The sequence below is a fragment of the Marmota flaviventris genome, chromosome 1 (genome assembly GCF_047511675.1).
Source record: "Marmota flaviventris isolate mMarFla1 chromosome 1, mMarFla1.hap1, whole genome shotgun sequence".
Taxonomy (NCBI): domain Eukaryota; kingdom Metazoa; phylum Chordata; class Mammalia; order Rodentia; family Sciuridae; genus Marmota; species Marmota flaviventris.
The window spans coordinates 71,177,315-71,202,236 of NC_092498.1; the positions used below are offsets into that span (position 1 = coordinate 71,177,315).

General features: G+C 36.3%; 1 pseudogene; it reads left to right on the forward strand.

The window, feature by feature from the left end:
* The first annotated feature begins 552 nt into the window (after positions 1 to 552).
* Positions 553 to 3,355, forward strand: LOC114083183 (N-alpha-acetyltransferase 50 pseudogene; annotated as a pseudogene).
* The last annotated feature ends 21,567 nt before the right edge of the window (positions 3,356 to 24,922 follow it).

A 24,922-nucleotide genomic window follows, 5' to 3' on the forward strand; every position in this document is an offset into this window, starting at 1 on the left:
AATGTAGTTATGTCTAGTTCTGTTGAGTTATGTCTTTTTTTTTTCACTCAAACACTTCAAGATCCTCTGTTATGTAATGTGTTAAATTAATTTCAAAGTGGAAAACTAAACATGCCACATGTCCCAGTTTTAGGAGTACTAGAACCCTGTCTTTATAAATCACCTCATGGAATTGATTTTCCAAATAATGTTCTTTGGCAGACACTGGTAAAAACACACTTTGATCTTACTCATCTATTTATGGGGTTCTAATAAATACTTCTGTAGCACTAATCCTTAGCTAAGTGATAAAAGCCAAGCCAATCTGTGTTGCTTCTCTAACTACTTCGTGAATTCAACACCTTTTCTTCCAATCAACCATGGTGTGCCTATGTTTAAATATCTAGGCGGCGGGTCCGGCTGGCGGCGGCGGCGGGCGGGAGCTGAGTGCCCTGAGTGCACGTGTGAAGAAGCCGCGGCACCAGCACGGCTGATGGAGACACCCCCGCCCCCTTCGGAGACTCAGGGCCCCCCTCGACTTTCGCGGCCTCCGTCACCCCTTCAGCTCTGTGCCCTAGGCGAGGAGGCCGGCTTGTGGGGTTGAGGGCGCCGAGAGCTCGGGGCGGCGAAGACGACGGCGTTGATAGCGGTGGTAACGACGGCCTCAGCAGGCGGGGAAGATGAAAGGCCGGATCCAGTTGGGAGATGTAACACCACACAATATTAAACAGTTGAAGAGATTGAACCAGGTCATTTTTCCAGTCAGCTACAATGACAAGTTCTACAAGGATGTGCTGGAGGTTGGCGAGCTAGCAAAACTTGCCTATTTCAATGATATTGCTGTAGGTGCAGTATGCTGCAGGGTGGATCATTCACAGAATCAGAAGAGACTTTACATCATGACACTAGGATGTCTTGCACCTTACAGAAGGCTAGGAATAGGAACTAAAATGCTAAATCACGTCCTAAACATCTGTGAAAAAGATGGCACTTTTGACAACATCTATCTGCACGTTCAGATCAGCAATGAGTCAGCAATTGACTTCTACAGGAAGTTTGGCTTTGAGATTATTGAGACAAAGAAGAACTACTATAAGAGGATAGAGCCTGCAGATGCTCATGTGCTTCAGAAAAACCTCAAAGTCCCTTCTGGTCAGAATGCAGATGCGCAGAAAACAGACAACTGAACAAATTACAAATGAACTTTCTTGCACTTGCTTGTCGCCAAATAAAAGAGAGGCCCATTGATTCCCTGCCCCTGTCCCCCGCCTTTCCTAAGTTTTCCTCCCTACTTGTTCCTTTTTTTCCTCATTTCTTTTCTTCCTCTAGAAGTTTTAATACTTTCAAGGACTTTTAAAAATAATCATGTTTGGATTGTTTTAGTTTTTCTTTTTTTTTTCTCTCTCTCTCTCTCTCTTTTTTTTTTTTTTTTTTTTTTTTTTGGTGTGTGTGTGTACGGTGGTTGTCTTGAAAGAAGGAGAAGGTAGATCTGTTTAGTTTCACAGTTAAAATGTATGGTCCCAAAATTTGGGTGTCAGATGATTTCAATTTTATTTTTTTCCTTATTTCCTGCTTTCACATTGAAGGGCAGAGCCTACAGATATTGTTTATTTCTAAAGATAAAAAGAAGCAGCAGCAATATCTTGTTCTGTAATTCATAGACAAGTTTAGTGTGTTTGTGGTACTCTAGGTTCTTAAAAACTATTTGTGGGATGTTAATCCCTAGACATTGCCTTCACTCCACCTTTAGTCCTTCTGAGCACTTTCTCAGAAGTTGGACCATTTTTATCTTCGTAAGAAATATCAAGTTTATTTAGGTTTTTAAAGCAATTTTTTCCCCGACTGATGGATGAGGCAGTTTGGGTAGGTTGTGTTATATTTTGGTCTGAAAGCATTTGAGTTAAACTGCTTTTTTGCTAATGAGTGAGCTGGTTATTAGAAGATTTGTTTTTCTTTGCTATTGATATTAGAGTCATTAATTTTTAGAGTATGAGCTGGTGAAAAAAACTTTTTTTATTCTCCCAGCTAGAGATATGGCCTTTAACTGACCTAAAGAGCTTTGTTGTGATCTTTTTTTTTCCCCCAACCTTTTTCCTTCAGCAAACCCAATAATAGTCTAACCTTAAAAGTGGAGTTGATGTCCTTATAGGTCAGTATCCCTAAGTCAACCTAAAGCAGGTATTTTCTCGTAAACATATTAAAAAAAAATACCTAAAAGGAAGCCTAGATGGACTGTGGCACAATAAATGCATTTAATGTCAACTAATGCAGGTTGTTAATTGAAAGTGTGGCCACTGAACATTTGATTGTATAGGAAAAAATATCTAAACAGTATTTTTGAGAATAACATAGCTACGTTATTGCTTATCTGTTGGAGAACATCCCAGATTTGCTTATACTCTGTGCCTACAATATTGAGTTTAAGGATTTGGGATAAGGGGAATTGTTAAACAAATTGCTTCTAAGAAAGATAGAAGCATAAATAATGCAGATATCACTGTGACCTCCTCTACTGACAGACTGGTTTTTGTCAGAACATTTTCTGACACGTAGAGAGTGGCTTTAACAGGTTGATAACTTTATGAGAGACATCTGGAATACTTGTGTTTTACTCCCATTGCCCCATCTTCAACATTTAGAATTTTTTGGTTTGTCAGTAGTGATGGTTCAAGAAATGCTCTCATTAGACTTTACAAACAATGCACAGGGCTTGAGTTTTCTGTCATTTGACTTTAAGGAAGTTTGATTCGTAATATTAATCCTCATGTAAAATTCTGGTATAAAAGTCTCATCTCCAAATAGATTAAATGACAATATTATTTTATAGAATGTACACACTTTATATCCTTAAGTTTTTATTTGTAAGTGTGAGAGTACAAAGTAAAATAGACTTCCATAGTCTTGAGTGCCAAGAAAAATATAAGAAAGGAAGATGGCTGGTGAATGAATTTTTAGTGTTCTAATCTTAAATTAGTAAAAATGTAGAAAGACCACACTGTTTTCTTCATTATCAATTCCTTAAACAATCCAAATGTAGGCTTAGAAGAAAAGTTTAGCATTAAGCACCTTTACCTTTGTGGATAAGATTCAGCTTGCTCTTGACAAGAAAAGAGTGCTTGAGTTACAGGAAGTGTAATTAGTGTGAAGAATTCAGCCTTTTTGTAAACTTCCAGATATCAAAATAGATTTTGATATATAACTGAGTTTTCTGAGATGACACTGCCTCTATTTCTATATCCATTTCACCTGGACTTTCTAAGCAGTCCTATGAATGTATCCCTATATGTGGTTATCAAAAACCGAATAGCTGCCTCACGACAATTAAGTACTTGTTATTTAAAGAGGGAAAAATATTAAAGTTTGAATTGAGTTTGTAGGCTTTCTGTCATTTAGTTTCTTTTTCCACACTAGTTAAAAGATTTAACCTAAATTCTGAGTGTTTGTAAAGGGTTAACTATCCTACATCAAACTTGTGTTAAATAATTCCATCCACTTATACAAGAAGAAGATTTGGAAGAAGTAGAAGTTGGGCACTAGTTTGTATGCCTATGAGTCAGTAAAGACTAAAGTAATACCCCCCCAAAAAAAAAATAAATATCTAACTGCTCCAGTCTTCCATTACTTTCCCTATTCACTGATTCTGAACCTCCTAATATTTCATTTTTTGTTCTTTTCCTTCATTTACTATATTCATCAATCTTTTCCCAAATTCTGTCCTGCCTCTTCCTGGCCAGACTGTGGCTAAGTGTTAATCATCTGACAAAGCAGCTCTTAGTTACTTCTACATGTTAATGACTTCTTTATAGTTATTCTCTCCAAGCCCCAGGTCTAAAAGAAAAACCTAAGCTGAAAAAAGGGAGGCGGTTAAAAATGCATGGAAGCAAATAGCAAGTCACTATAGGTAAGAGTTTCAAGATAAAGACTATGGACAACCCAAAGATGCCAGAGGGCCTAAGAACTAATGGACAACGCTCCCTAAGAAATATGCAGTTTAGTGGAGCTTTTCAAAACATAACTTAAAGGAATGAATAATATACTTTAAGCCAATACAGCATTATCAAATGAGAAAATGCTTCAGAGTCAAGATTGGGGAGTGGCTTCATCAATGTTATTTCAAATCCCAAGAAAGAGGCAGCCCTCTACTCATTGTATTTATATGACTGGCTCTGGATGGCCATTCCAGCTCAATCCCACCTGAATTCCATGGTCCATTTGTACGATGCATTCTCCATAACTAGTACATCATTCCATAACCAGTGAATGAATAATGTTAATCATAGTAAAAAATACAATATTGTTAAAGGATTGAAATGTGAGTTGAAATCAGCAAGTAGTTAAAATGTTATTTTGATTGTAGTGTTTAAAAAAAAAACTTCAAAATATCACAATGGGATTCAGCTGACCAACTTCCAGAAAGGCTTTAAGAATGTAATCCTTGGTAAATACTTTTTTAAGATGTAACCATAAAAACCTTGAGTTGATGAGCTCCACTAATTTTTTTTGGGGGGTATGGTCACCTATGTCCCACTTTTTCACCTGATGATAATTAATTTCCAGGAGAAACACTTGGCATTCAACATTTCTTGTGCCTTGTACTATGCTTGGATGTCAGAAGCTCTGATTTCACATAGGTAGGATCCTGTTCCCCTTGAACCTGAATATTTATTTGAAAAAAAAAAAAAACTTTTATTAAATAAATTTACAATAACATATGGACAAAATGTTATAAAACCTGGGGAATTGTTATGCTGTTTAAAAACTAATAACAAATAAGGCATTTCCTTTAATGTCTTAAATTATAAAATTGTCCTGGTTTCAGATGGATTAATTTTTTCAATGTGCATCTTTGAATTTATGAAACTTTTAAAAATACAATGGCTTTAGGTAAAAAATAAAATAAAGTTTTAAAAGGACCTAAAAACAATCTTTCTATTGCGTTACTTAAAACTACATGTGTTTTTCTGGGATCATCACTCTATAAATCAATTTAATAGATCATTAATCTATTAAATACAGATGTGTTTTTTTATGTTCTTGTGTGTATGCCCTACAGATGCTGCCTCTAAACTACCTCTCTCTAGTTCTGCCTATCAGTCTTCTTTCCACAGCTCTACCTCAATATAAGACACAAACCACTATCATCTCTATTTGGCTATTAGACTGGATCCCTAACTTCTCTCCCAGCTTCCATTCTTTACCCAGAAAATAGATTTACCATAAATCAGAAAACTTAAAGTAGACCTTTTCCATAGCTCCCCATCACCCTCAAAACTAAATCCCAACTCTTCAGTATGGCTTACAAAGCCCTGACACATAAAACGGCCTGTTTCTCCTCCCTCCAACTGTCTGTGAGCCACTCTTGTCCCATCTCCCCACAACATCATTTTAGCCATCCCTCAGCTGATAGGTCCAGTCAAGCTGTTCTGCTCCTTAGAACTTTTACGTCTGTGACACCTTCTGCCTATGTGGCTTCTCCATCAATTCCCTGCCATCATTGTATATTCTCAGTCCTTGCAGTCTCAGTGTTATGGTTTGGATGTGAGTTGTCCCCCGTACCCCAAGCTCATGTGTGAGACGATGCAAGAAGGTTTAGAGGAAATATGATGGGGTTATGAGAGTCCTAACCCAATCAGTGATTTAACCCCATGATAGTATTAACTGAAGGCCAGCCGGATATAGCTATAGAGGTGGTGGGTCATTGGGAGCCTGCCTTTGGGGATACATTTTTGTATCTGGTGACTGGAGTAGCTATCTCTGATTTCTGATCATCATGTGAGCCACTTCCCTCCACCACACACTTTGGCCATGATATCCCTGGCCTCACCTCAAGCCACAGGGAATGGAGCCAGATGTCTATGGACTGAGACCTCTGAAACCATGAGCTTCAGACATGCTTTTCTTTCTGTACAATTGTTTGGGTCTTTCAGTCACAGCAGTGAAAAAGCTGACTAACACACTCAGGTCAGATGTCACTTCCTCAATGAGGTTGTCCCTGTTACCAATTTAAAAACAGGTCCTCTTCCATTATTCTCTCAGATTTGTCATTTTTCTTCACAGCATTTTTAAAACAATTGAGTATATAGTTATTTATTTTCTGTCTCCTTTAAATTTGTTGTTCCACACCAGTAGGGCTCAAGGTGATTTTGTATAGAGCTCTATAACTAGCACTTTCCAAGGTAGATTCTCAGTAAGTATTAAAGAAATTAATAGCTTTTTGCCCTATTGCTGCCCACATATACCACACACATCCATCTCTCTCACTATATTGGATTCATTATTGAGCAAGTATTTATCACAGTCAAGCACTATGCTAAGACATTTATATGCATCATTTTATTTAAAATGGCTAATATGATGACTTTTTAGTAAGTGCTAACTTGCAATAAAGATATCACACTATCCAACTTTAACTGCATATATGAAAAATACAGGGTGATTGAGGTAAAACAAACCTCCACCACTCCACTTTTCTCCTCTGTAATTCAGGAGGACTTGGGCATAAATAATAAGTAGAAAAATTATAACCCCAAAGGGGTGCTTTGAAATTCTAAACTTAGCTCTGTATTTATGAGGATCTGGGACTTTGGAAAAGTCATCACATTTCATCATGCCTCAGTTTTCTCCATTCTAAAATGGGCTTGAAGAAAATGATTTCCAAACCTCTAAAAGTATTAAAATTCTGAGACTACTTTTGTGAATTTTTCATTTTACTAGTAATAAAAGCAGTGATTTTCATTGTGGTAAAAGCTAACATTTAAGGAAGATTTACAACCTGTGAGCATCAGCTCATTAATCCTTACAATTTTCCTATCACACTTCTGCTGCTGGCAGTCCTTTGCGATATAAAGAATCAAGACAGAGCCAATGGATAACCTGTACAAGTTCTCACATCTGCAAGTCATGGTCAAGCAGGCAGCCTCACTACAGAGCCCGTCATCTTAATCACTGCACTATGGAGTATCTTCTGCAATAGTAATTTTATTGCTAATTGTTCCATGCCAAGAATGCTCTCCAGGATGCTGAGAATTAGCCTGCAGGCTTACTGATGACCAGTACTCTCAGAAGCATCAATTATACTTATGTGCTTATCTTGTTATGTCTCCACAGAGCCTCGATAAAGAGAGTCTAATCCCACTTACATCCCTTCTGTTTGGTCTCTCTAGTAGGGGTTGGTTTGTGGATAAACTAGATTGCCTCTGCCTGGCAGACCTGCCCAGAAGGTCTGGTCAACCCCAGCTATTTCTTAGATGTCTTTATTGATTTTTTGCATTGCTTCTGGCTTGTTTTCAGCACATCACTTTAGTGTCTTATTTGACAGCCCTCTGACCTATTCACTATTGAACTGTTGTTCAGAAATGTACTCACTTGCCCTGCCTGCACAATAGAGCTGAATTTCTACAGTACTCTGATCAGATTGACACTTTAAAGGGTGATCATAGAAATGTGGTAGAAATTTCTGTGACCATGATTCAGTAATACTTAGCAAAATGGGTCAGAGAATGATGAACTAGGTAAGAATTTCATCTTTTCTCATTTTATAGCATGCATATTAACTAACCTATTCAGTACAAATAATAGGTATTATTTAGTATTAACTATCAGACCATCATTATTGGAAATATAGCCCACAATAGGAAATATGTGTGTGTGTGTTTGTGTATATGTGTGTGTGTGATTGAATGGCCTTGCACAAGCAACTGGGTTTCCATAGACTCTAATTTGATTATTTGTAAATAGAGAATAATAGTATTTATCTATAGAATTATGATCAGATTAAGATGAATAATACTTTAAAAAGCAACCTAGTGGTGAGATATAGAACATACTCAGTAACTACCATTAGCTCATACTATTAAAGATGGATGCTGTTTGCATGGGAGGATGGCTGGGAAAGGATTTCAAAAAGGAACTAGTATCAACATAGGTCAGGAGCTGAGAGTGAGCAGGGCATGTGCTCAGGAAGGGGAGGGAGCTTCCTCAGTGGAATATATAATAGTCTAGTATTCTTCTATTAGACACTTTGTTCTACTATTTGAGTTTGGATAAAAAGCAAAACTAATGCTATTGCAATTTACCAAGAATTGTACCCTGTCTCCAAAGAGAATTCAATACCATTCTCACTGTGAAGCATTGATTTACATCTGCACGGCACATTGCTCCATTACCATTCATGCCAGTCTTCCAAGAGACGCTCTCACTTTCTTAATGTGGGATGTTATCTCCTTGTCAATTGAGGCCTCAATGCAGGCAGTGTTCCCAAGTTACACCAGTATAGATGTAAATTTTGGCTTTGGGCCATTTATAGGCTAGCAACCCAAAGGCGGGACAAAGTATAATATACCTCTCTACCTTTTACCCTATAAAGGGTATTGGAATAGTTTCTTTTAGTTTTTATGAGAATATCTTTGTGTCTCTTGCAGTGAATTTTACCAGCAGCTACAGTGAGATATGTAATGAGAGGAGTTAGAAGACATCGGAGCCCTTCTGTAGAGGTATGGATGACAAGCAGCAGGCTTACCAATAAAAGGTAGGGCTGAGCTACAGCAAGCTAATCTCCTCATAGCAGAAAAATTACTCTTTCTTGTTTTTCTGGAAACAACAGGAAAATTCTTGCATCATTTCCATGGAGTCTATAAAATGGAAATACAGTCATACAGCCTATGAGAGAAACAGTATTGATGTTTTCAGAAAAATACTGTGAGTACCTCATTCTTTTATCTGTGAAGCTCATAATACCTTCAGAGAGTCACATGGGCAGAAGACCCTTCCAGGCCAGCTTTACTTTAATCCTTTCTAATCTTGCAGCTTTCCCTGTTCTTTCATTTTGGTCCAAAGCACATAGAATATGTGGCAACCTCTGTATGGTTTGTGTTGCCAGGTAGCCCATAATTCACTGCCCTGTGTCACTAAAAGATCTACTTATCCCACACTTGAGGTACCTTGGCAAAAGAAAAAGAAGGGCACTACAGAATGCTGTTCCAATATGCACAGTTTGAAAGAAAGAGGCAGCAAGGGTCATGGCTCCCACTCCTACCTTCTGGAGCTTCTTGAAGAACAGACAGATGATCTGGAAGGTGCAGAGGGCAATAAACCACTTCTGGCTAATATTCAGATGCTTAAGACTGGCACATACTCATTTTGTCTATGAGATGAAAAATCATTCAGAGAAAAAGCAGAATGCAAGCCAATCATCTGAAACTCTAGGATTTGAGAGTGATGTTGACGAAAGAGCCATGAGATTAGGTAAAATGTTTTCTTTCCTTTGGGATATGCTGGCATCCCACATAAAGCCTCTGAAGGATAAACAAAATAAAAGCAGGAGCGAGCACCCATCCTCCTGAGCTTCTGACTAGCAAATATATCTGCCTGCAATATTGTCAGACATAAGAAGCCTCAAGGAGACAGGGCCTGGGCATGATAGGCCCCACTGTCTCTCTTGGATACTAGCTGCCCTCAGCCCACCCAGGCCCTCATGAAGCTACAGCTGCAGCAACAGGACAGAATGTGCTCACAGACAAAACTCCAGGGACAATGGACCAAACTATCATGGTGCCACCCTTGAGCACTGATTTCCCAGGTTTAATAAATTCCATTTTAAATAAAACCAGATAGCCCTGTATTTATTTGTCTTTTTTATTTAAAAAAAAAAAAACTAATTTAGTGGTTTCTCACATACCCTGCCTGAGAAAATATGAAGGACTAGCCAAGCAACCAAACATTTGAGAGATCTGAATGTTTTGTTGGCTCCTGTGCTTATCCAAAACCAATCTCTGCTGAGCCCCAAACTTCAAAATTCCACAGACAAAGATGACTAGAAAATGTATAAATCATGATTTTGCTCCTGGGTACTTAGCCACAGTGATGAGGTGCTTAGCGTCCTATACCACCTGCATCCTAATGGGCTGTAAACTATTCTGTTTTTTCTAAGGCTTTGCTAAAAGCAAAGAGGATAAGCAGTATGCTCTGTCTTTAGTATTCATGACTGAGAAGAACTGCACGATATGCCATCTCTTGTGCCTTACTGCCAGCATAGTCTTGCAAGGGGATTCGACTATATTGGATAGCTTTAGACTAGCATCCAAAGTGATCATTGAAGTAACAGGCCACAGCTTGGTTAATGCCTGCAGTGCTCTTGACAATCTTCTCAGACTTCCTCGTGGTTAGGACTCCTGAGGTGATTGTAACTATGATATCCACATATAACACATGGAGAAAGGAAGAATCATGTGTGCTTTGGAGATTGAGAAGCCTTGCTCTTTGTTCTCAGTCAATTTTGCACTATGCCTCAAAAGACCTTTCTAGTAGATATAATTTCTCTGATGCTGTTTTGGTTCTAGAGGCATCACAGAGGAAGGGCTAACATCTGGCAGCATATATCCTGTGGGATTTAGAAAACTGGCAGATGTCACATATAAGAAGCTTGCTTTGGATTTACATTGTGTTACCATAAAAAAGAAATTTTTACCACAGACTGAAAACTAAATTTCAATATCTTTTTCCAAAGCTAGTTGCCATTAGAAAGTATCATTCATAATTTCCATAAGAATGTATGCTACATTCATGCTGCCAATGACATTGAAGCATTTATTAGATTATTGGGTTCAGAGAATAGTTCATAGAAAGATGAGTTGGGTCTAATCTAGAGCAAATCTCTTTTCAATCATCTTGGAGACTGTCCTATTTTAAACAGGTCCTTGGGAATGGTTAATTTGGAAACAAAAAAGAGACACAGATTCTTAATAACCAATACGATATTTTTATTTTTTATACAAGCTATGAGTTTCTTCTTCCTGAAACCCTGGGATAGAAGTATTGTCTGATAGATTCATAGCTGGACACAAACAAGCCTGCATGATTCTAGAGATCCAGTTCTCCTGTCAGCTCCATGTCAACTCATGTAAGAAGGTCCAGAGAATGATCAGCATTAGTTAGTTAAACAGAGTTCCTTCCAGTACTGAAAACTCTTAATCTCTAAAGAATGCAGAAAAGATAGGCTGTATAGAATTTCTTTTCTTCTTCTTTTCAATGTTGGCAATGACTTGCAGCAACTTGACATTAGAGACTAATTGTGTAAAAGATTAACTATATACTCACATTCATCCTCTCTTAAGTCTGCTTTCATTTAGCAAAGATCTATTGAGTACCTATTACGTGCTAAGCATTGTTTTTGGAACTATGACCAGACGAATTAATAATATAGACAAAAATCTCATACCTCATGATTTTTTTTCAATAAGAGAAAATATACAGTAAGCAAGAAAAAAAATAAGCAAAATATATATCACACTAAATAAGGATAAGAATTAAGAATAAAAAGAAAAGATGTATGCATGCCGAGATGGGAAAAGGTTATTAAAATTTTGGTCAGATATTCAGGAAGAATCACTGAGAAAATATTTTTCAGTAAATTACTAAAGGAAGTAAAGAAGCAAGCCAGAAAAATTAATCTGGAGTAAGAATGCTCTAGTCAGAGAAAATGGCATGCAGAAAATCCCTGTGGCATTGGCAAGTCATGTTCAAAGAACAGCAAGGATACCTGTGTGCCTGGAACAGGTCAAGTGATGGCAGGTTAGGAGAAGAAGGGTCATTGACTTGAGCATTTACTCTGCATGAGATCGGTAGCCAGAAGAGGATTTTGAGCAAAATAGTTACATGATCTTACTGACATTTTAGAAGTGTTACACAGGCTGATATGCTATAATAAGATGTTATGAGGAACAAGGTTAGGGAACCAGGTAAGAGGCTATCGCAATAATCCAGTCAAGAGATGATGGATTTTGTACTAGAGTGTTGATAGCATGGACTTGTGAGAGAGGGTGAAATCTGGATATGCTTTTATATATATATATATATATATATATATATATATATATATATATATATATATATACAGTTTACTCACACTTGATACTGGGCCAAGCTAACAACTATCAGGATCCTTTTTAGATCTTATCAGATACATGGAATATATGATTCCTCTGCAAACATATGCAGTAAAAAGATCTACACTCATTTATATTCCCTGTTCAGGTTACATATTTATTCTTAGTAACATCATTAGAAGAAACATCTTGAATCAACTTAGCTGACTTAAACTGAGTTCCTTAGAAAAAAACATACTACATATACACATAATTTTGGAATTACACATTCGTACTTGAGTATAACTACTAAATGGAAATTCACCATTGATATCTAATACATGATCTATATAGCAGAGTGTCAGATTTTAATTCTAAACACAATATCCTAAACCTTTTTTTTTTTGCCGGGGGTGGGAGGGAGATACTTTGTGCAAAAGTGACCTACTTCACATAAAGCTATATAATTTTCCTGGGCACAGCCCATATTCAATGTCTGGTTCATGCAGGGTACAAAGACACACACCAATTACCTTGATTCACAACTATGAAGGAAGGACCATGTGAGCTTGCATTCCCTATGGACTTGGCCAATGCCTCTGGTGGAACTGCATCCTAGCTCAGCCTCCCCCTCCTCTCATACTCCCTCAGAGGTGCTACTCCCTAGAGCACTACCCAGAGTACTGCTCACAAATTTTTTTATCTCAGAGTCTGTTTTCCTGGGACCCAAACTAAGATCACAACTTTATTTATTTATTTTTTAAATACATGACAACAGTGGAATGCATTAGAATCCTTACTACACATATAGAGCACAATTTTTTCATATCTCTGTATATAAAGTATGTTCACATCAATTTATGCCATTATATGTATACTTTTTTCATTATAATTCTTAATATACATATATATCACAATTTATCATATCTGTTTGTATATAAGGTATGTTGATACCCAATTCAAGTCTTCATACATGTACTTTGTATAATGATGACCATCACATTCCACTATCCTTGCTAATCTCCTTCCCCCTCCCTTTCCCTCCCACCCCTCTGCCCTATCTAGAATTCATCTATTCCTCCCATGTTTCTCCTCCCTACCCCACTATGAGTCAGCCTCCTTATATCAGAGAAAACATTTCTTTTTGGGATTGGCTGACTTCACTTAGCATTATCTTCTCCAACGCCATCCGTTTACCTTCAAATACCATGGTTTTGTTCTTTTTTAATGCTGAGTAATATTCCATTGTGTATAAATGCCACATTTTTTATCCATTCATCCACTGAAGGACATCTATGTTGGCTCCACAGTTTAGCTATTGTTAATTGCTATAAACATTGATGTGGCTGTATGGAGATTCCTTGGAAATCTGGGAATGGAACCATCATTTGACCCAGCTATTCCTCTTCTCAGACTATACTCAAAGGACTTAAAAATAGCATACTATAGGGACACAGCCACATCAATGACCTTGTTTATATAACTGTTTCTTAATAACATTGAATACTGAAATCACAGATGTAACCAAATAATCAGCCACTTAAAAATAATACCACGTTCATTAAAAATAATTAATGTTAACTACTACTCTTTTAAATTTTAACTCCTAACTAATCCCTAAATTGCTTCCTATATCAGCTTACTGTTTACCTTAAGGGAAAAGGCTATTAAAATGAAATGCTAATCTCTAAAAAAATGCTTTGCCATTATATAAAGTAGATTTCGTACTTTGCAATTACAACAAATACATATGCAGAATTGAAAAGATAACTGTCCTTAGAATCACAAGTATATGTCATAATTACCAGAGCATGCATACATCTTGGAAGGAAATAAAGATCTTTGTATTTGAAATTGTTCTCTAAGTTCCTCAGTTACTCAGGCATTAATGAAATGAGCATTTCCAAAATCTTACTGAAGAAAAAAAAAAAATATATATATACACACACACATACATATTTCAAGTTCACATCCACAGGGTGTATCTATTCATAGAAGAATATGCTTAGAAGTGCTCTCTTGACTGGGGATTCTTTCATAAAGTATTTTAAACATAAAGAGACATAGCCTGCCATTGGAGACATCTGTATGCCACTGTCAGTTCATCTCCCTGGAAACAGAAGAGAAGTTTATAACATAATGTATTCTAGTAATGGCAGTAACCCTGATAACATATGACATGGATATAGCTATTTTAATGATGTACCACAAAACACTCTAATATGCATTAATGAATTCCAGTAAAATTAGAATGTAGTGAATTGAAATTGTTTTCCTCTTTTGTTCTGCTAAAAGCATCTCAAGATCAGAGATTCATTCTCTCTCTCTACCCCTCTCTCTCTCTCTGCCTCTACCCTATTTTGGTTTTGGTTTTGAAGTGATTTCTGTCCTTCCTAAAGTTTTTATAACAACTAGGTAAACAGACTGTTGTTCAGGAGTATGAGATATTATTGTATGATCATAATAAATCTCTGTAATGATATACTTAAAATAATATGAGTATAATGATGTAGGAACAGTTCATTGTTGCTGTAAGATTTTACTTGCCAAACCTGGAGCTCAATTATTTTATTTTATAATGTTAAAAATGAAAAGGATTTTAAAAATCACCTAATTCAAGTTACTAATTTTTCAGAAGAGACATTTAGGCCCAGTAAAATAAAGTTATTTATCTCAAGTTCAGAGAGGTATTCATGTTAGAACTAAAGTAAGAAATCCAGGTCTCCTTCCTTTCAGCATGATGTACTTGGCACAAGTTTTATTTTCTTTGTTCCCAATACACCACAGAGTAAGGGAAACAGTGTAAGTATAATCTCATAATTATGGTAGAAATCTGAAGAGGGCTTCATCAGCAGAACAGAAACACTATAAATTTCTGGAAGATATAAGTGGACTTTTCTGCCTGTTGAGTCCATCTGTCTTCATGTCAAGTACAGTCTTGTCTCTTCCCAACCCCATTCAGTGAACCCACTAAGGAGGGTCTTGGTGGCAGTTCAGCTTGTCTGCCTGCTTACTTACCCAGTAAGCAAATTCACACAAGAGTAAGAAATAGACCATTATGTCAGTCATTCCCAGTGAATCCAGGTTTACTAGAATCATTCAATGCACCATCTGAAGCCACACTTCCTGGTTAAGAGAATTAGGACTCCTAACCACAGTGTCTGTGTGGAGTCTCAATTTACATATCTTCAAAGATTTGATAATAAGGGCACCTATTCAAGCAGTTATAATTATTTGATGCTTTTATTATTATCATTTTCTCTAAGTATCAAATATAAGCAATAAATAGAATTTTTAAAAAATACCAGATGTGCTTAGATAGGTGGTGAAATGAAGGCAAAAAGTTACACACTCTATAAAAGGTGCAGGAGGGGATCAGCAAAAGGTGAGCACTCTTCCTTCACAGGAAGGTGTTTTTGACACTACCCTTTGATGTAAATGCAACGACACCAAAAAACAGGAGTAAAACCTGCAGAGATTCTCTAAATAACACATTAGAGAACTCTGCCAAAAAAGCTGAGACAGGCCACTCCCCACCCCAAATATAATAAGAGCTGACTGTGGAACTTTATGTGATGAAGCCAAAGAAGCATTATCTAAATTAACTGATAATTTCATTGGCTTGGGGTAAGATATAGACATACAAATCTTTAAACTGTTCTTTGGATGGCTTTGGGGTTAAGAGCCAGTTTTCTAAGTTAATGGTTCTCAAAATATGGTCCCTGGTCCAGCAATATCAGCATCATTTGGGAACTGATTAGATGTGCAAATAATTTGACCCTATGCTAAACCTGATGAATTAGAATCTCTGGGTGTAGGGTCCAACAATTCATATTTTAACAAGACTGTTGGGTAATGCTGATGCATACTAGCTTGAGAACCACTGCTTATAGTAAAAGGAGGAGGTCTTTATTAGTCTGAGAATTTGGATAAGAGCCTAATATTAAACAGAGATGAGGGAGGGAAGGGAGTAAAAGAATGAAAAATTACTTCTATTCAGGTGACGCAATGATCTATTTTGACAGCACTTAGTATTGTTAATTAAAGCCAAGTATCTCACTTATAAGAAATAAATAATGCCAACATAATTAGACATTTAACAAAAAAGAAACCTTAACTAAACTCTATACACACACATACATATACACACTTAGATATAAAAGAATAAAATTTTTATATCTGAATACACATAGTGTTGGAAACACCTTCCTAGATAAAAAAAAATCCAAACTCATCAAAAAAATATACATATTTGATCACGTGAACAGCCTTATAGAGAGAGTAAATAAGTCACAAGGAAATAATCAAGAGGAAAAGGATACGATAGATAAAACACAGAAAATGAATTTCAAATGATTCTATGAAATGATGCCCAATTTTCAGGTGTGAAAATGCCAGTGGAAATCATATTTTAGTTATGAGATTGACAAAAAACAAAAATGTGGTACTATTCTCTTCTAAAGATTCAAACAAAACAATGCCTGGCACTGTCCAAAAATATATATTTTAAGTTTTATTTAGAACCAGGAGAATCATTAATAGGTGAATGAGAAAAATATGTCCTCTTGTCTTTTGTGTCAAAATTAAAGACAAAAAATACCCCTATATATATGTGTATGTGTGGTTTAGCTAACAGAAATAACTTATCTGGAATCCCACCTCCATACGTGCACACACACATACCACAGTATCATAGAAATGCAAGGTCAAACAGAATGAAATTGAATTCAATGAGTTGAAAATACATAGTGAACTTAAAACAAAACAAAACAAAAAAGCTCCTGAAACTCAAGAAATTATTCAAGACTCACAGAGTGGTAAGCAGGGGCTGCTGAGAAATGATTTACCAGTCATTTCAGGGGCATATGAACCATAGTGTTGAGGGGTTGAGGAAAGAGACTCCAAGCTAACAGTCAAAACACCAATACTGAGAGGCACAAAAGGCTTGAAAGAGGAACTTGATATGGGACATGGAAAATTCCACCCGATGTCTCAGATAATAAGCTACAAAGAAGTTTATTATCATATAGTGCCAAAGATGAAAATGAATAGACCACAAAAAATTGGAAGTCCACAGTAAAGTCATCAACCAAGACCAAAAGGCAAGAAGTTAATATGAAAACCTGTCATTAATGGTGGAACTCGTGATGTGGAAGTAGAAAATCATATCTATGATTGACATCACATCCAGATGACCTCGAAAGGAAAACAAAATAACAACAAAAATTCACTGAAGATAGGCATACAGTGTACAATAATGAAGAAAATCTGGCATATATAATACAAATGTAATTAAACATCAGTGGGGGATATGTTAGATATTTAGTAAAAAAAATTAGTCTCATTGGCTTCCTATATGAAAAAAATATATATATCCTTAACTCAAACTATACTTTAAAAGAAGATTCAGATATTTTGGAGACCTAAATAAACAGAAAGCAAAAACCCTTTGAAACCATTAGAAAAAAACATAAAGAAAACTATCTTTATGACCTTGACATAGTAATGAATTTCTTACACAAGACACAAACAACATAATCAATGAAAAAAAAAAATAGGTTGATAAAATTAATGATAACAGAATTTTAAAATTCTTCATGAATAGCAACTCCATGAACAAAGTTAAAAGGCCTGTTAAAGACTGAGAGAACAGTTGGAAATATATGTAATAGTCAAAGGATTTTCACTCAGAATATCAATGAACCACAAATCAATAAATAAAGGTCAAAACAGTAGAGAAAATATATGAAGCTGCAATTCACAAAACAAGGAACCAGGTAGCAAATAAACATATAAAAAAAAAGAAATATATATTTGCCTCATTAGAAATTAGGGAAATGAAAATTAAACAAAAAAATACCATAGCTGTCAAAATAAGACGTTTAAATACACCAAATGCTAAGGAAGTTGCTGCTAAAAGGAACTCTCAAACTGTTGGTGGGAGTAACAGATTGAAATGCAATTTTGGAGAGCAATCTGGGTAGTGCAGGGGGACTGGGCATTGGGGTCTAATTACTCCTCTATACCACAATACACACACACACACACACACACACAAACATATACATACACACACGTACATATATATATACACATACACACACACACACACACACATATATATATCCCTATATAAGTATACTTATATATGTCTCTTTTCAGTCTAAGAGTATGCTCAAAGGGGACAAAGTAAATATTGGAGGTTCTGATGAGGAGCTTATACCAGATGTTGTGGTTTATATATGAGGTGTCCCCTAAAAGCTCATGTGGGAGAGACAATGCCAGAAAGTTTAGAAGTGAAAATATTAGATTATGAGAGTCTTAACCTAATCAGTGCATTAATCCACTTGAAATGGATTAACTGGATGGTAACTATATGGAGGTAGGATATGGCTGGAGGAGGTAGATCACTGGGAGCTTGCTTTGGGGTATATATTTTGTCCCTGGTGAGTAGAGCTCTCTCTCTCTCTCTGCTTCCTGGTGCCATGTCCTGAGCTACTTTCCTCTGCCACGCCCTTCTGGTTGATGTTCTGCCTCACCTTAGGCCAAGAAAATGGAATTGGCTGCCTATGGACTGAGACCTCTGAAAACAGGAGCTCCCAAAGAAATTTTTCCTCCTCTAATTGTTCTTGTCAGGTATTTTGGTCAGCAATGAAAAAGCTGACGAAAACACCAGGACACTAGTTACACTATCATTTTGGTGCTGTGGGCTCCCTATTTAGCATTTTCTAATTAAATTCGGTTCTCAGTGTCTCATCTACTTCTAGACTCTTCAAAATCTGGTTTGAATAATGTATATAGAACAAGGTGACTTTGTCAAATGTAATAGAACAGAGCAAACAACGAACAGAAAACTCAAAGTTTTCACAATACACCACACAGACCAGAATCCATACTCACTTTATAAGATCGCTTGGTATTTAGTTTCCTTGTCCAGAAATGTTTGGGTAATACTTCGTTTGTTAAAACTTCACTCAACCAATTAATCAATTAGTAAGTATTTGACTATTACCTGTGAATAATCAACTCTTCATTATTACTTTAAGAATGTGAAGATTATATATATAACATTATATATACATACATATATATATTTAATATACTTATATATATTTATAGAATATATATATACACACACAGTTTAATAATTGAAAGTTACCAACTACTCCACAGATGTTTTCCCAAGTATCACATGGTCAAAAAAAAGTACTCCAAGGAAAGAGAATAATCCATAAAGACCATATTGTTGTAGATATCAGTTTTGGGACTTCAGCAGAGATTTAAGCACTCCACTATTATATGTGAAGTAAACAGGCAAGAAGTCTAAGTACCACTAGTTTAAGGCACTGCTAAGAGATTAAGAACAACAGAGTGTGGATTTCTTCTTGAAAAAAAAAAGTACAAAAGTATAAAAGTGAGAGGAAATCAATATTGATATACTTCTCTTTCAAGAACTGATTAACTTTGTCATTTTGGTAAAGATTAAAAATATTTAAAGATAACAATACAGTACAATTCCTATTTGCATGGTCCTTTATTCCTTTTCTTTCCAACCTAAAGGAAATCTCTCTGCTAAATTACTGAACACATACTGAATAAATATATATATATATATATATATATATATATATATATATATATATATATATATCCACTATGTATTTTTAATGGCTTTTATTTATTTATTCATTCATATGTGGTGCTATGGATCAAATCCATTGCCTCACACATGCCAGGCAAGTGCTCTACCATTGAACCACAACATGAGCCCCTCCACTATGTTGTTGTTGTTGTTTACTAGTAAATAATACAGATACCCATGAATAACCTGTAAATGTAAGTTTTTACAACTTCCATTTTTATTCTCTATTATGTTTTGAAATCTGTTAATATCCTGGTGAGCTCATCTTAAGTTTTATATACCATTCATAGGTTGAATGTGCCATCCTGTATCCATTACTATTGATGAGTACTTGGTTTATATCCAATATTCACACTAAAAACACTTCAAAATTTTAAATTACAGTATATATCTCTATGTCTATCTCCTGGTAAACACTGGACATTTTTCCTCAAATTTACAAATTTAAAACCTTAACCCTGAATTCTGGGTTTTGAGTATTTTCAACTTAGATAGTGTCAAAAATACTGAGGGAGAAAGTAGGCCTTATGCAGTACTGTGAGCATTAAAATTGCAGTCTTTCTGCTACTCTGGCAAAACATTTTAAAATTACAAATGGACATAACTTTTGACTAGAAATTCTATGTTTAGAACTATATTTTAACAAATTTTCTTATATGTGCATAAACATTTTTAGAACATTACTAAATATAGCTTTGTTGTAATAGTAATAAAAACTGCAAAATTGTTGTTCTTTGTATATATAAGAAATACCATAAATTAATTTAAAGTGTACAATCCCAATTTGCTTCCCCACCCCCACCCCCACTCCCAACACACACATACATGCAAACATTGCTCTTTTAAATAAGGGCAGGCTGATTTTCAGTTCTGGTCCTTTGATTTCAACATTTCCATACTTCTCATATGCCTTTAGCTAAGAGGCCAATGTTTGAATTGCCCTCCTACTTTTTCTTGCTTTTTTTTCTTTCTGGTACTTTTTGTCCTCCTAGAAGCTAAGAGGATGGCAAAATCTCTACAGACTATCCTCCTGGCAAAATTCAGTCTTATTTGATTTTGACTAAGACAGATTCCTTCTCTGGCAGTGGTAATTACACATCAATGCTTTGTGGTCCTAGAAAAACCTCCTGCTCTGTATTCTTTTCTTCCCTCTGTGTCCCTTGTCCTAGATTGTACCCTTACAGAATTTACTCAAAATCAATTTGCTTCTCTTCATGGAACCCCACTGTCTCTCAATATAGCTATTCCCATTCATTGTTAGGGGCTATGGAACATGTGGTTACCAGAGCTGCCCTATTAAATTATAATTATTTGTTCTGCCAATACACACACTCACACAACTACCAAAATGCACAATAAGATGCCTTAACTTCATGGAGAAAAGAACATATATGAAAAACTCAAATGAGAAAAGCATATGAATGTATTTCAACACATTTCCTATGTACACATGTAACAGAATCTTCCTGAAACACTGGAAGAATAATAGAGCAGAAGGGATAAACAACTATTGGAAGAGTTATTAGAGTGGGTAGGAGGTAGTGTTCATCCATAAGTACAAGAGTCCACTCCAACTCCCTCTCCCTCACACAAATTTTAGGGAGTATGAATAAAACAAAGGGATATTGGAGCAGACCAGACACCTGTCCCTCTACCGTTAGGGAGAGGGAGAAGAAGGAGGAGTACTTGACTCCATGTCCTCTCTAAAACCTGTCTATAGATGGAGGCAATAAAGTGTTTTCATGGGGTATAAGAGTAGTTTCCATCTACTAGGACAGTGATCTACTTTAATGCTTGCTCTTGCTTCTTGTTGCTTAGTTACTTTGAATAAATGAAAGTGACCAGACCACCTGCCCACCCAAAATGTAAGTGACCAGAGAGTTTAAATTCTATGCAAGTATTAAGGGATTGAGCAACATGGGTTGGTTGGCAAATAATAATAGAAGCAAAAAAATTTCACATTCATACTGCACTGCTTGGATTACTTAAAAAAATGTCTAAGTATGCATAAAACTTAGAAGATTAGAAATAAATATGACAGTATATAAACAAATATTATCTCTTGCTGGTAAAATGACATGTAATTATTTTTATTTTATTTATGCTTTTGTGAATCTTTCATAAGTCCCATAATAAACTTTAAAAGTCAGAATCAATCTCTACTAATGTAAAATGAACAACTGGGCAAGAGTGGTATGAGAGTATTGAAAATTATTTTTAAGGTATAATTCTTATAATTGATTCTTTCATTTAATTCTCAACGTAAGGAACAGAAGTAATTACCAATGTCATTAGAAACTTAGAAATTAATATTTTCTGAAAACCAAAGTAAAATGAAAACTGCAGGGCTTATTAGAACCCAATGTTATAGAATAGAGAAGTAAAAAGGCTGCATCTTTGAAACGTGTGTGGTTTCCTTCAACTTTAAGGTAGGCTATCTGGGGGGAACCCGAGGCTCAGCAGAATTGCCCCTGTGCTGAATGTGACCACACATTTTTCTCTTCCTGTGCTGTATTTCACTGTTCTGCCTTCAAAGCTTCATCTGTGGCAGGTCAGTGCCTGTGAATACACGACAACCCCATCTACAGGTCAGCAAGAAGCCTCTAGGTTTCCCTTTAGCAGTTAACACAGTGTTTCCCTAGGCCTTGATCATGCCCTCAGATCAAAGTGCATTTCTGTTTTCATAATCAAAGGGTCTCTCCTTAATAACCTTACTATTGCAGACTAAAAAGTATTGAGACCAAGCAAAGCTTTGGTAACCATAACTCCAAGGATGATATTTCCTCAATTATTTTTGAAAGTATAGCTTTTAGGATACTATATTTCTAGATAGATTGTTCTTTATCAAGTACATTAATTTTCGCTCATCAACTCTATTACTTTTGCAGATCTTATTACCATCATGCTGGGGAAACAGCATAGAGAGGGAAACTAGATTAATGACAGAATTATTGTTCCATCTTAAGTTCAAAAAACCTTCAGGCAAAGTTATCAAAAGCACAGGGTCAAATTAACATGTAATTTACTTTTCTCTTCTTCATTTGATATCAATGCCTACTTTCTGTTAGTCACTCTTATTGTATAATAGAAAATTCAGGGGTCACTAAATGACAGCAGATTCCTCACTCATAATGCTATGGAACATAATTAGATGTTGAAAAGAAAATTCTGATACTATTTTAAAAGACATAAAGAACAAAAACATAATTTTACTAGCAGGAGCAGTTTTAGTCTTTGGAAGGTTGTTTGTTGGATTAACCTCTTATTCGCCACAAGAATTTTCAAGTGAGTTATTAGAAAAGTTTTGGGTTTTATTTTATTTAAGAAAAAAAAGACCCTTTTTGAATCAAGAGGAATCAAAACAGGATTCTGCTGCTGTTTTGTTTTCTACTACAGCTTAATTCTGATAACATGCAGGAAGAAGTCAGACTGCAAAGGCCACTCACCTTCCCTCCTCTGCCATTTCCTTGAACACTGCCCTGAAGGACCAGTGCTCTGATAAAATTGTGCTGTCCTCTGACCTCTCTACTAAGCTGAAATTCTCTTGCTGCACCAATCTTAAAGCACAGCCACAGGTAACAGGATTGACACCTTAGCATATAAATAAAAATACCTAGAAGGTCAGTTTATCTGAAGTGGGTTTGATGTCACCTCAAAATCTCAGCCCTGGAAGCCAGGGATAGGCCAGAGCACCAACAGTCCCTCCCTGCCTCTCTTGGTCACTCCAAGTACCTGTTCTAATTTCTCCTGACTTTGCTTTCAACAAGCACAAGCAAACCACAGGGCAGTCAAGGGAGCATGTCCCCAAGTGCTGGTGAGACATCTTCCCCTCCAGTCAGGTTTAATTATGAACCTAAAGCAGTAATATGACTGGAGCCTCTGCGTTTTTCTGATAAGGGACAATTTTTCATTTCCCTTAGGTTTTATGATCTTCAGGGGTGGGAAAGTGCTGACAGCATGAGTTGACAACCAGAGGCACTGACTTCAAGTGCTGATTTTTCAAAAATAAGGAGACAGAGGAGGTCTAGGAATTGAAATTGTGCTGAGGAGAAGCGTGTGGCTATGGCAACTGATTTGGAGGCCAGAGAAGGCAGAAAGGCTTCAGGACAAGCCAGTATATCTCTATCTAAGTGCAAAATTTTAAGGGGAAAGATAAAAATATTTTGTCACTGTGCCTGCATTGCTGGGAGAGGCTTGCTGTTTACATCCTCCCAAAGTTGAAGCACTAGCATCGCTGCTGCTGGTACTACTATGAACCATACCAATAATGACAGGACCTCCACAGAGTGCTGATGTGTACACAGGTCCTTTACACATAGCATCTCAGCAATCCTCACCCACCGCTATGGCAAGCACTGTCCCTATGCCCATCTTCAAGAAACTGAGGCTCAGAACAATTCAGTGACTTGCCAAAGACTAAAAAGCCAGCAAGTGGCAGTGCGAAGATGCAATGCCATAACTGTGTTCAGGTCCACTCTACAGTGCTGCCTCGGGTTTAGCATCACCAATGTTACCAAACATTGCGTTACACTTGATCTTTCAGGCTTCAGAAAGGTAAAAGAAAATGCAATCCTGCTAGCAAACCACCCATTATTCAGAACTCACAGCTATTGAATGAGCAAAATGCTTGACATGTCTATCCATTATGGCTCATTCCCCTCCCCTAAAGTGTAACAGTTGATAACACTGTGCATGACTCCAAGTGATTAGGTATTCCGTCAAAATTCACAGATTTCAGTTAACATAAAACCTATTGTCTAGCTATGCCTTAATCACAAAGAGCTGCCAGGGTTGGAAGTGATTTCCAACGGTTCATCCAGTCCTCCGATGGCAGGAGGATCCTCGCTGCAAAAGTCTCTCCCCCTCCCAGGATTTTACTAGTGACATTGGAGTTACAATCCCAGACACATCCCGTTCCCAGACATAAAAACTGCTTCTCTTTCTCTTCAACAAGAGAAACAAAAGCAAAAAAATGAAACTATATCATCAAGCCATGAGAGAGTAAGCCATTTAATTTCTTTATTTTTTAGACTGGGAAGGAGCATGAGAGAACTTTGTGGAAAATGTAATAGGGTTGCATATTTTGATAGGGATTTGGGTTACCCAGGTGTATGCATATGTCAAAAATCAGTCAGTATGCACTTAAAAATGTGTGTTTTCCATTGTGTGTAGATTTTATCTTAAAATGGAAGGACTAAAACTTTGAACTCATGCCAAAAGATATTTATATTGAAATATTTCATAGAAGGTAAACTAATATATTCAATCACTTTAAAATGTATAAATAAGTTGGATTAAGAATAAACACAGGGATAATCAGGAAGATAGATCTATGATAAAGTATATATAACAAAGAAGAAAAGAGAACAGGTTAAATGGGAAAGAATCAGAAGGAAAGAGCACTTTGTTTCATCATGCATCTAACAAATGTTTATTGAGT